The sequence below is a fragment of the Brachyhypopomus gauderio genome, chromosome 11, assembly GCF_052324685.1.
Source record: "Brachyhypopomus gauderio isolate BG-103 chromosome 11, BGAUD_0.2, whole genome shotgun sequence".
Lineage (NCBI taxonomy): Eukaryota > Metazoa > Chordata > Actinopteri > Gymnotiformes > Hypopomidae > Brachyhypopomus > Brachyhypopomus gauderio.
In genome coordinates this window covers 23,551,718-23,565,676 of record NC_135221.1, presented here as the reverse complement: position 1 = coordinate 23,565,676, position 13,959 = coordinate 23,551,718, and the positions used below count along the sequence as shown (strand labels likewise).

General features: G+C 44.5%; 1 protein-coding gene across 7 annotated transcripts in view; it reads right to left on the bottom strand.

Annotated features, from left to right (window-relative positions):
- The window catches only part of gria3b (glutamate receptor, ionotropic, AMPA 3b), a 102,960-nt gene that overhangs the window by 87,881 nt on the left and 1,120 nt on the right, over nt 1-13,959 (bottom strand). The gene's annotated exons all lie outside the window — the stretch shown is intronic.

The following is a 13,959-nucleotide window of genomic DNA, read 5'->3' as shown; positions in this document are numbered from 1 at the left end:
CAAACGTCTTGGTCTTAAAGAGGAAACGCAGCACATGTACAAAGCCCTGCCTTAAGGATTAGCACAGACATGTCTTACGCTGCTGGTCACTAATTCAATTAACTGTGAGGTTTAGAAAAATTAGTCAGACATATAACTTTAGTGTGCTGGAGCTGCAGGAGAAAGGAGCCCAGGCAATAGTCTGACTTGCTAAGTTCAAAGGGGTGTGCAGAGGTTGAAAGCTAAAACTTTCTAACTTCTTAATTCACAGTCTTCAACACACACACACACACACACACACACACACACACACACACACACACACACACACACACACCGCAAATGCATAATGAAGTAAGAGTTCTGTCAATAGTCATTCTAAAAACATTAAATGGAGTTATATTTGAGTGTAAAAGCTAATGAGATTTTAAAGATTCTTGTTCTAAGCATTATCAGTGATTTCACGACACCACAACTGGAAGAAAAAGACAAACAACTTCTCTGAATAACAGTAGTTATGGAAAGGTAATTAAGTAGTTATGGAAAGGTAATTAAGTAGTTATGGAAAGGTAATTAAGTAGTTATGGAAAGGTAATTAAACTGGTAAAAAGCATTTACATCCTCAAACTTCATGACATAAAAATTGTCACAAAATAAAAACTTTGTCAGCTACTCTATAGTTCAAAAAAGTTATACAAATATAATTGTAATTTTGACGAGCTTTGCTAGCTTTTACAGTTGTTATATATTTAAGTCCTGAGACTCTAAATGCTAAAACTGCCATTGCTTTGGAAGAACGTATCACCACAATGATCCACAGAGGGCTGTGGGGTTATTACTGAGGGCTGTGGGGTTATTACTGAGGGCTGTGGGGTTATTACTGAGGGCTGTGGGGTTAATTCTGAGGGTTGTGGGGTTATTACTGAGGGCTGTGGGGTTATTACTGAGGGTTGTGGGGTTATGACTGAGGGCTGTGGGGTTATTACTGAGGGCTGTGGGGTTATTACTGAGGGTTGTGGGGTTATTACTGAGGGTTGTGGGGTTATTACTGAGGGTTGTGGGGTTATTACTGAGGGCTGTGGGGTTATTACTGAGAGTTGTGGGGTTATTACTGAGGGCTGTGGGGTTATTACTGAGGGCTGTGGGGTTATTACTGAGGGCTGTGGGGTTATTACTGAGGGTTGTGAGGTTATTACTGAGAGTTGTGGGGTTATTACTGAGGGCTGTGGGGTTATTACTGAGGGCTGTGGGGTTATTACTGAGGGTTGTGGGGTTATTACTGAGGGCTGTGGGGTTATTACTGAGGGCTGTGGGGTTATTACTGAGGGTTGTGGGGTTATTACTGAGGGCTGTGGGGTTATTACTGAGGGTTGTGGGGTTATTACTGAGGGCTGTGGGGTTATTACTGAGGGTTGTGGGGTTATTACTGAGGGCTGTAGGGTTATTACTGAGGGTTGTGGGGTTATTACTGAGGGCTGTGGGGTTATTACTGAGGGTTGTGGGGTTATTACTGAGGGTTGTGGGGTTATTACTAGAAACATCTGCTCTGGTTTTCAATGCTTTCACATAAGATTACAGACCAACATGAAATATTATTATTACAGCCTGATAAAGAGCCATATAGAAGCCAATGACTGATTTTACTAAAAATGAATTGAAATTATTGTGGACAATTGCACATAAGTAAGTCATTCTGGGTTAACCTGCCAAAATATCCACTGAAAATTCAGAATTCATCAACTCAGTAGACTCACGGACAACATGCAGAAAAATAAACTTTTGATTGATCAGTTGTGCTTGATAGGAAGTGTCATCTTTTACCAGTCATACTACACATTTTTATGACAATGTACCTATGACTAACAAATAAATGCAAAATGATTAAACTGTACCTACAGTTGAAAAAGCACAGGCATCTGTCTCACTCAGCCACAAACTTATATTAAATCTCTAGCTCATCTGGTAATGGGATCTAGCACAGCATTTCAGAATAGCACAATTTGATATCAGTGATTCAGTTATATTGATTTAATCTGGGATCAAGATTTCTTACGGGTTGTGGAAGGACAATTCAGTGCCTTATACTATCTAGGAAATATCCACTTCTGTTGAATTCATGTCTAGTTATGTGCTGAAAGTGTGCTGAAAAAATCGACTCACAAAAAGTCTTCAGGAACCTGATCATTACAATGTTCTTACTATCTATCTATCTATCTATCTATCTATCTATCTATCTATCTATCTATCTATCTATCTATCTATCTATCTATCTATCTATCTATCTATCTATCTATCTATCTATCTATCTAGTAGTTTTACAATTAAGATACTGTAGAATACTGTCAATGGTTGCTCACAAAACAAACAAACAAACAAACAAACACAGGAACCCAACACAGGAACCAAACATGTCCCATGGGTGAAAAGAGCAGGTAGGAACACATTTTACAATAGCGTCAGACGCCACCACCTAAAGTTGAAGTGAAGCCTCAGGACGGCTGAAGAAACTTCAGCCTGGTTTAAGACTGCATGACTGGGCATGAAAAATGATGTACTGTATGTCAAACCGAGCTGCTCTGAGCAGCACCAAACAAAGGCACAGTGTTGACAAAGTTCTGTATCTCGAAGCACCATTTTGAGGCTGGGTTTCACTGATACACAATTTGGCGGAGAATGAATGAGGGGATTATGTTGACTGTGGCAACACAAGGCAGGTTGTGTAAAAAGGCAAAGCTTCCTGACAGCAGTGACATCACTTCCATATTTGCAGTACCGACAGCTGTTGCTCATTAAGCAAAATATGTTCAAATAATGAAACTGGTTCATATGTTTTGTATTATTACATATATTAAGATAGGCTACTATAGTGGATCACTAAAGAAAGGGTGCAGGAAGATTCTTTAGGAAATCTCATTACAGTGTCTGCCTGCAAAACACACTTCTGCTGCAAATTAATCTAAACAAAGCAGAAATGTGTTGCTTTGGCTTTCAGAGAGCACCATATTGTGCATATTAGCCTCACAGCTTGAATCACAGTTGATATTTTGTGTTGATATACTGCCTTAACTGGGGCCACAGTAAGTGTGTGTTTCACTGTATGTCAAAGTCTCATGCAATTGGCCAAAGCAGGTTAAGAGGTTTTACTATACTGTTGATTTTATTGTCTTTGGATTAACTAATATATCTCCAGTTCTGTCAGAACTGCTAAGATGGTGCTGCACCATCAGGTCTGATAATGCTGCCCTACAGATGTTTCTGTACTTATTCAGCCCAATTTTCTTTTGAACAACTGAAGTGACTATAGCACTGCACGTGTCCCCTTCTCTATAGCACTGGACGTGTACCCTTCTCTGTACCACTGCACGTGTCCCCTTCTCTATAGCACTGGACGTGTGCCCTTCTCTATACCACTGGACGTGTGCCCTTCTCTATACCACTGGACGTGTCCCCTTCTCTATACCACTGGACGTGTCCCCTTCTCTATACCACTGGACGTGTCCCCTTCTCTATACCACTGGACGTGTACCCTTCTCTATACCACTGGACGTGTCCCCTTCTCTATACCACTGGACGTGTCCCCTTCTCTATACCACTGGACGTGTGCCCTTCTCTATACCACTGGACGTGTGCCCTTCTCTATAGCACTGCACGTGTCCCCTTCTCTATACCACTGGACGTGTCCCCTTCTCTATACCACTGGACGTGTCCCCTTCTCTATACCACTGGACGTGTGCCCTTCTCTATACCACTGGACGTGTGCCCTTCTCTATACCACTGGACGTGTGCCCTTCTCTATACCACTGGACGTGTGCCCTTCTCTATACCACTGGACGTGTACCCTTCTCTATACCACTGGACGTGTACCCTTCTCTATACCACTGGACGTGTCCCCTTCTCTATACCACTGGACGTGTGCCCTTCTCTATACCACTGGACGTGTCCCCTTCTCTATAGCACTGGACGTGTGCCCTTCTCTATAGCACTGGACGTGTCCCCTTCTCTATACCACTGGACGTGTCCCCTTCTCTATAGCACTGGACGTGTCCCCTTCTCTATACCACTGGACGTGTACCCTTCTCTATACCACTGGACGTGTGCCCTTCTCTATACCACTGGACGTGTCCCCTTCTCTATACCACTGGACGTGTACCCTTCTCTATACCACTGGACGTGTCCCCTTCTCTATACCACTGAACATGTGCCCTTCTCTATACCACTGGACGTGTCCCCTTCTCTATACCACTGGACGTGTGCCCTTCTCTATAGCACTGGACGTGTCCCCTTCTCTATACCACTGGACGTGTCCCCTTCTCTCTACCACTGGACGTGTACCCTTCTCTATACCACTGGACGTGTCCCCTTCTCTATACCACTGGACGTGTCCCCTTCTCTATACCACTGGACGTGTGCCCTTCTCTATACCACTAGACGTGTGCCCTTCTCTATACCACTGGACGTGTGCCCTTCTCTATACCACTGAACGTGTGCCCTTCTCTATAGCACTGGACGTGTGCCCTTCTCTATACCACTGGACGTGTCCCCTTCTCTATACCACTGGACATGTCCCCTTCTCTATACCACTGGACGTGTCCCCTTCTCTATACCACTGGACGTGTCCCCTTCTCTATACCACTGGACGTGTCCCCTTCTCTATACCACTGGACGTGTGCCCTTCTCTATACCACTAGACGTGTGCCCTTCTCTATACCACTGGACGTGTGCCCTTCTCTATACCACTGGACGTGTGCCCTTCTCTATACCACTGAACGTGTGCCCTTCTCTATAGCACTGGACGTGTCCCCTTCTCTATACCACTGGACATGTCCCCTTCTCTATACCACTGGACGTGTCCCCTTCTCTATACCACTAGACGTGTGCCCTTCTCTATACCACTGGACGTGTGCCCTTCTCTATACCACTGGACGTGTGCCCTTCTCTATACCACTGGACGTGTGCCCTTCTCTATAGCACTGGACGTGTCCCCTTCTCTATAGCACTGGACGTGTGCCCTTCTCTATATCACTGGACGTGTGCCCTTCTCTATACCACTGGACGTGTGCCCTTCTCTATACCACTGGACGTGTGCCCTTCTCTATAGCACTGGACGTGTCCCCTTCTCTATAGCACTGGACGTGTGCCCTTCTCTATAGCACTGCACGTGTCCCCTTCTCTATACCACTGGACGTGTCCCCTTCTCTATACCACTGGACGTGTCCCCTTCTCTATACCACTGGACGTGTGCCCTTCTCTATACCACTGGACGTGTGCCCTTCTCTATACCACTGGACGTGTGCCCTTCTCTATACCACTGGACGTGTCCCCTTCTCTATACCACTGGACGTGTGCCCTTCTCTATACCACTGGACGTGTACCCTTCTCTATACCACTGGACGTGTCCCCTTCTCTATACCACTGGACGTGTCCCCTTCTCTATACCACTGGACGTGTGCCCTTCTCTATACCACTGGACGTGTCCCCTTCTCTATAGCACTGGACGTGTGCCCTTCTCTATAGCACTGGACGTGTCCCCTTCTCTATACCACTGGACGTGTCCCCTTCTCTATAGCACTGGACGTGTCCCCTTCTCTATACCACTGGACGTGTACCCTTCTCTATACCACTGGACGTGTGCCCTTCTCTATACCACTGGACGTGTCCCCTTCTCTATACCACTGGACGTGTACCCTTCTCTATACCACTGGACGTGTCCCCTTCTCTATACCACTGAACATGTGCCCTTCTCTATACCACTGGACGTGTCCCCTTCTCTATACCACTGGACGTGTGCCCTTCTCTATAGCACTGGACGTGTCCCCTTCTCTATACCACTGGACGTGTCCCCTTCTCTCTACCACTGGACGTGTACCCTTCTCTATACCACTGGACGTGTCCCCTTCTCTCTACCACTGGACGTGTACCCTTCTCTATACCACTGGACGTGTCCCCTTCTCTATACCACTGGACGTGTCCCCTTCTCTATACCACTGGACGTGTGCCCTTCTCTATACCACTAGACGTGTGCCCTTCTCTATACCACTGGACGTGTGCCCTTCTCTATACCACTGAACGTGTGCCCTTCTCTATAGCACTGGACGTGTGCCCTTCTCTATAGCACTGGACGTGTCCCCTTCTCTATACCACTGGACGTGTCCCCTTCTCTATAGCACTGGACGTGTCCCCTTCTCTATACCACTGGACGTGTACCCTTCTCTATACCACTGGACGTGTGCCCTTCTCTATACCACTGGACGTGTCCCCTTCTCTATACCACTGGACGTGTACCCTTCTCTATACCACTGGACGTGTCCCCTTCTCTATACCACTGAACATGTGCCCTTCTCTATACCACTGGACGTGTCCCCTTCTCTATACCACTGGACGTGTGCCCTTCTCTATAGCACTGGACGTGTCCCCTTCTCTATACCACTGGACGTGTCCCCTTCTCTCTACCACTGGACGTGTACCCTTCTCTATACCACTGGACGTGTCCCCTTCTCTATACCACTGGACGTGTCCCCTTCTCTATACCACTGGACGTGTGCCCTTCTCTATACCACTAGACGTGTGCCCTTCTCTATACCACTGGACGTGTGCCCTTCTCTATACCACTGAACGTGTGCCCTTCTCTATAGCACTGGACGTGTGCCCTTCTCTATACCACTGGACGTGTCCCCTTCTCTATACCACTGGACATGTCCCCTTCTCTATACCACTGGACGTGTCCCCTTCTCTATACCACTGGACGTGTCCCCTTCTCTATACCACTGGACGTGTCCCCTTCTCTATACCACTGGACGTGTGCCCTTCTCTATACCACTAGACGTGTGCCCTTCTCTATACCACTGGACGTGTGCCCTTCTCTATACCACTGGACGTGTGCCCTTCTCTATACCACTGAACGTGTGCCCTTCTCTATAGCACTGGACGTGTCCCCTTCTCTATACCACTGGACATGTCCCCTTCTCTATACCACTGGACGTGTCCCCTTCTCTATACCACTAGACGTGTGCCCTTCTCTATACCACTGGACGTGTGCCCTTCTCTATACCACTGGACGTGTGCCCTTCTCTATACCACTGGACGTGTGCCCTTCTCTATAGCACTGGACGTGTCCCCTTCTCTATAGCACTGGACGTGTGCCCTTCTCTATATCACTGGACGTGTGCCCTTCTCTATACCACTGGACGTGTGCCCTTCTCTATACCACTGGACGTGTGCCCTTCTCTATAGCACTGGACGTGTCCCCTTCTCTATAGCACTGGACGTGTGCCCTTCTCTATAGCACTGCACGTGTCCCCTTCTCTATACCACTGGACGTGTCCCCTTCTCTATACCACTGGACGTGTCCCCTTCTCTATACCACTGGACGTGTGCCCTTCTCTATACCACTGGACGTGTGCCCTTCTCTATACCACTGGACGTGTGCCCTTCTCTATACCACTGGACGTGTCCCCTTCTCTATACCACTGGACGTGTGCCCTTCTCTATACCACTGGACGTGTACCCTTCTCTATACCACTGGACGTGTCCCCTTCTCTATACCACTGGACGTGTCCCCTTCTCTATACCACTGGACGTGTGCCCTTCTCTATACCACTGGACGTGTCCCCTTCTCTATAGCACTGGACGTGTGCCCTTCTCTATAGCACTGGACGTGTCCCCTTCTCTATACCACTGGACGTGTCCCCTTCTCTATAGCACTGGACGTGTCCCCTTCTCTATACCACTGGACGTGTACCCTTCTCTATACCACTGGACGTGTGCCCTTCTCTATACCACTGGACGTGTCCCCTTCTCTATACCACTGGACGTGTACCCTTCTCTATACCACTGGACGTGTCCCCTTCTCTATACCACTGAACATGTGCCCTTCTCTATACCACTGGACGTGTCCCCTTCTCTATACCACTGGACGTGTGCCCTTCTCTATAGCACTGGACGTGTCCCCTTCTCTATACCACTGGACGTGTCCCCTTCTCTCTACCACTGGACGTGTACCCTTCTCTATACCACTGGACGTGTCCCCTTCTCTATACCACTGGACGTGTCCCCTTCTCTATACCACTGGACGTGTGCCCTTCTCTATACCACTAGACGTGTGCCCTTCTCTATACCACTGGACGTGTGCCCTTCTCTATACCACTGAACGTGTGCCCTTCTCTATAGCACTGGACGTGTGCCCTTCTCTATACCACTGGACGTGTCCCCTTCTCTATACCACTGGACATGTCCCCTTCTCTATACCACTGGACGTGTCCCCTTCTCTATACCACTGGACGTGTCCCCTTCTCTATACCACTGGACGTGTCCCCTTCTCTATACCACTGGACGTGTGCCCTTCTCTATACCACTAGACGTGTGCCCTTCTCTATACCACTGGACGTGTGCCCTTCTCTATACCACTGGACGTGTGCCCTTCTCTATACCACTGAACGTGTGCCCTTCTCTATAGCACTGGACGTGTCCCCTTCTCTATACCACTGGACATGTCCCCTTCTCTATACCACTGGACGTGTCCCCTTCTCTATACCACTAGACGTGTGCCCTTCTCTATACCACTGGACGTGTGCCCTTCTCTATACCACTGGACGTGTGCCCTTCTCTATACCACTGGACGTGTGCCCTTCTCTATAGCACTGGACGTGTCCCCTTCTCTATAGCACTGGACGTGTGCCCTTCTCTATATCACTGGACGTGTGCCCTTCTCTATACCACTGGACGTGTGCCCTTCTCTATACCACTGGACGTGTGCCCTTCTCTATAGCACTGGACGTGTCCCCTTCTCTATAGCACTGGACGTGTGCCCTTCTCTATATCACTGGACGTGTGCCCTTCTCTATACCACTGGACGTGTGCCCTTCTCTATACCACTGGACGTGTGCCCTTCTCTATACCACTGGACGTGTCCCCTTCTCTATACCACTGGACATGTCCCCTTCTCTATACCACTGGACGTGTCCCCTTCTCTATACCACTGGACGTGTCCCCTTCTCTATACCACTGGACATGTCCCCTTCTCTATACCACTGGACGTGTCCCCTTCTCTATACCACTGGACATGTCCCCTTCTCTATACCACTGGACGTGTCCCCTTCTCTATACCACTGGACGTGTGCCCTTCTCTGTTGAACTGGGTTCATGTCACAGCCATTATGCAGAATTGCTCAGAATCCCCTGTGCAAAAACTCTCATGTCCCAAAACATATGTTCAAACATTGGGCCCTTTGCAACCATTGGGCAAAAAAAAACACAACTTAGATTACTCTAAGGGATTACTCTAAGATTACTCTAAGATTACTCTAAGATTACTCTAAGTTGTCACTCAAAAATATCATCCAAAAATGCTGTTTTTACAACAATGCCTCAGAAAGACAGGAACCACAGAATGACGTTTTAGACCTTCAGTTATAGGACACCAGAGTTGAGATGAGTGAGGCTGAGAGAGACCAGTGTTGAGAGTCAGAATCTTAAGCAACTGAAATCCATGTTTTTCAATATCAAAACACCCATCTACATTATCCAAATCCACTGCAAGAATACTCTTTGTGTTTTGAGTATACAAGCCAATTTCACAATCATAAAACACTTTCAAAAGCAGGTATCATTTGCCCAAGTTTCTTTAATTTACAAATAAGAGGTGCTCCCTGGGAGAACCTTTAGTTACTTAAGTGTTCTCAGTTTTAGTTTAGTTTAGTTCCCTTCAACAAACCAATATAAAAAGGGATCAAATGTTTCTGTGTAGAAGATTTTGGTTTTTATTTCCTGTTGTGTTAACGTGGGCCATTCATCGTGTTATTAGTGAAGTCTTCCGGACAGACAAATCACCTCCTTTAAATAGATTCACCCTACAAGATTCGGGCAGGCTTCCATAGAAGAAAAAAGAGAAGACTCAGTCATGATATTAGGGGTACAGGAAGATAAAAGTGGCTATGAATTTTAAAAGCTTTGGCAATTACATGAATGATGCTAGATAGATATATAGACAGATATTCAATACCACAATATACTGTTTCATGGTCACAAGATCCCAAATGTATTACCTAAATATATTAATTTGTGGCCAAGCCTCATTAAAAAACAGTTGTTGTGTCACTCCTGAGGTTTCCTGGATGTTATATGTTATATTAAATTATCTATGCTGATACAACTAAGCACAGCAGTACTATGTTAGGTTATTATCTTTCTTCATGGAGCACAACTCCATTTTCATGGGATTAACACTATCTATGACAAGGGTGGCCACAACTTTCCAGCTTGTGAGCTACTTATAAGATGACCAAGTCAAAGTGATCTACCTATTTATTTCTTTGCGGCGTGTGTCGGGGGGAGGGGGGGGGGTTGTTGGTGGCTGCGTGTGTCAATTGTTAAGGGGGGGGGGGGGTTAGACATCAGATTGATAGACGTCAGATTGGCTACCATGTATGTCAATCAAAATACAACCATCAGTGCAAATGGACGATAACCTGTCATTCATCCACTACTTTTTTATGTCATGCGATCTACCCACACTTCCTTCACAATCGAACGGTCGATCTCGATCGACGCATTGGGCATCCCTGATCTATGATAAACCTTTCCTTCTAACAAACTGCATGGAGCTGTTTTTCTTAGTGATAAAATGAATTAGTAATGAAGAATCATTAATAAAAGTAAAAAAATGGATCAAACCCCCCCAAACTGAGCAATACAATTATTACTCATTTTGTTGTTTTGTAATGAATTTGCATTATATGTCTGGGCTCCTGCTTGTGCAACACATAATTATATGTCTTCAGACAGCACTTCCAAGAAGTGGAGAGCTCAGTTTTCTTACAGTGTTTCACACTAAAACCTGCTGAAGGCTCCTTGTATTTGCATGTGAACTGATCTCCAGGTTGCAGTGACGCAGTAGGCCTGGACACCTGGACAAGAACTATATGACTTTGAGGAGCCTTTGAAATGACTGACAAGCCCAGCATGAACCACTGTGTTTCTGTTCTCGCTGTGTTTCTGTTCTCACTGTGTTTCTATTCTCACTGTGTTTCTGTTCTCACTGTGTTTCTGTTCTCACTGTGTTTCTATTCACTGTGTTTCTATTCTCACTGTGTTTCTATTCTCACTGTGTTTCTGTTTTCACTGTGTTTTTGTTCTCACTGTGTTTCTATTCTCACTGTGTTTCTGTTCTCACTGTGTTTCTGTTCTCACTGTGTTTCTATTCTCACTGTGTTTCTATTCTCACTGTGTTTTTGTTCTCACTGTGTTTCTGTTCTCACTGTGTTTCTGTTCTCACTGTGTCTCTGTTCTCACTGTGTTTCTATTCTCACTGTGTTTCTGTTCTCACTGTGTTTCTGTTCTCACTGTGTTTCTATTCTCACTGTGTTTCTGTTCTCACTGTGTCTCTGTTCTCACTGTGTCTCTGTTTACATGCTCACTATCCACTTACAAATCCTCCATTGCAATGATCAGATCTCCAGTAGAAAGTGTCATTCAGTGCTGATGAGCAATGAAGGAAATGAAGTAAATTAAAAGACTCTGTAAGGTGTAAGAGGAATACTGAGTCTTTTAGATCCTTACTGACCGTGACTGTGCATGCATGCTGAATAATACTGTATATACAACTGCATATTCATATTTATATATGTCATATATCTCAATAGTTGATTTCTAGAAATAGAAATAGTTGATTACTAAGGCTAACTAGCAAATTACTGACAAAGCTGAAACAGACACCACATTATATACAGTATATACACAGTATATACAACCCATAAGGACATTAGATACAAATCTCTGTAGCAATGGTTATGCTCCTCAACAAGTCAATTGCTTCGAATTCCCTCTGACTGTAACATTGAAAAGCCTCTAATTGTGAAAGAAAGAGAAGTTGCTAGATTCTAAACATGTTCCTAGGAACCAAACAAACTGAAGTTAATCGTGTGCACAACAATCGAACTCACTTTCAAACTCAATAACAGTACAGGACTGCTACTGTTACAATATGTAGTGTCATATTTCTCAACCCTACAAAATGTAGACTTACTTCTCTAAGACATTTGTTCTTCAGAGACAAATATTTTGTGTTTATAATGATCATATACCTCCATTTAAGACCTCCATTATAGTCACTGCAAATTATGAATATTTTTCTTGTAACCACTAACATTATAAATATTCTCCAACAGCTTGGCCAGTACTGTAAACTGTCTGAATGCAAAAGATGTATTTCAAGAAATCGCTTAAACATCATACGAATGTGATTTAGTTAAATAATATGTGAGAGATGCAGGAGTCTTGACAGTGGCACATCTGTGGATATGCATATCAAAGGAGAATCATGAATGCTGTTGACATCTTCCAATACTACTGCTGTGAGAAGTGCACATTTGAAAAAAAAACAGTATATTTTGCTAACATCAAAGAGCCTCCAAAATGCTTCACAGGTTTAAGGCAATTCTAAAACATGCTCTTGATTAAGCTGCAAAATGACAAAACACTGAGAGCAAAAATGGGGCAAGCTCTCCCACAGGACTGCATGGATCACGCCGTCTGCCCCTAGTTTGATTAAACTGTTAAATTGTAAAAGTCTAACCTCCTTTCCCATAGATAATGTGGGGCCTGTGTAACAATGCAGGCCATTGTCAATTATTTATTTATTCATTCGCTTATTGTTTGCACTTTAATCCGAGTGAACACGACTGTGCGTGGTGACTGCTGACCACTGTGACGTGGAGCTTCTTGGCTCTTTCACCTCTGCTCCGCCCCTAAGCCCAAACCTGCATGCTCAGTGGTTGATGTGGACTGAGAAGGTATGGATTTTTTCCATTGACTGTCAGAGCAAGGAGACAAAATGAGGTCTGTTTGTTAATAAGCACACGTTACAGAGCGATTTCCACACACACTTTTAGGTACCAGAAGTGAAGATCTTTGGAATGACTTTGAATTTAGAAAAGGCCATGGGGTTCTCTTTTAAAAGATAAATATCCCAGATAACTATTTGCTAAAGAGAATAAAAGAGAATATCTGTATATCTATCTATCTATCTATCTATCTATCTATCTATCTATCTATCTATCTATCTATCTATCTATCTATCTATCTATATTGTAAATGACTAAGAACATTTCTAAACTATGTCACAAAAATGTAGTTAATTATACCTCTTCTACAAAAACCTTGCTTGCATAATCAGACATACAATCTTTCTGCAACTATCATAAACACCCGAAGGAGCTTCAGTAGTTCCGTGTTGCCAAGGGAACTTGTTTTCAATTCAAAGAGATTTTGAGTCAGAAATACCAATAGTGTACCCACAGTTGACTATTCACCCCCTTTTAGCAAAATGCTTTCATTTGCAAATCAGAATGGACAAGCACAGGGGCTACAAAGGCACGTTGTTGCCATCACATCAAAGGGAATAAAAACTAGTTTTGACATATTTGAACCAATCACATTGTAAGAGGTTCTCTCCAGCCTGCATGTGTAGAGTGAAACAGGGAATATTGGCTTATCTCAATTATCATACATTTAATGATAATGGTAAATGTAAGCAAAGGAAGGAGAAAATAATGAATAATTCAGGGGGGGGGGTGGCTTAGAATAAGGAAGCATTATGTCAAAACATCACTCAGAAATATTATGAGGCAAAAGTACTGAATGCAAAAATGTGACTAGTCTGTGTATTACTCATGTGAACATTACAAATAGCTTTTACGAGTCTTATGGGATTACATACTGAGGGAACTCTGAGGAGTCATCCCTGCAAAATACTCTACGGCTCATATGCACGTTCTATGTGTTTAGGGAGGGAAGTGAAATGAAATGTCTGAAATGAGTAATTGAAAAGATTGCAATCGCTGAAGTAGAAAGTGAACTGAACGCTTTGTGAACGCACACACTGACAATAACGTTCAAGAGGACTTTTTTCGTTGCCGGGACAATTTTCCTCTCCATACAAAGGCAGTTTATCCTGCGTAGCTTAACGCTGTAACACATGAAGGCGCA